Below are 270 nucleotides of genomic sequence, written 5' to 3'. Positions count from 1 at the left end.
TTACAGGTTCCCATCATGTAACATTCACTAAAAGCCTTTATGGGTAGGAAATGTATGAAGTAATTGCTTTGTATATATTTACATTATAAAGTTTACGTATTCATTCTTACTCTTTTTCCTTCCTATGAAGGCACACACTGTTCTTATTCTTACAATCTCAAAGAGAGAGCAGCGAAACAATGAAACTTCAGGGTTGTGTGGCCTGGAGGCTACTAGTTGAACTGGGCATGCTCAGTCGCCAGGCAGATTTTTTTCGGTGAAGTGGAAACT

This window comes from Rhinopithecus roxellana, chromosome 4, assembly GCF_007565055.1.
Source record: "Rhinopithecus roxellana isolate Shanxi Qingling chromosome 4, ASM756505v1, whole genome shotgun sequence".
NCBI classification, from domain to species: domain Eukaryota; kingdom Metazoa; phylum Chordata; class Mammalia; order Primates; family Cercopithecidae; genus Rhinopithecus; species Rhinopithecus roxellana.
Note: the sequence above shows the minus strand (reverse complement) of the source record.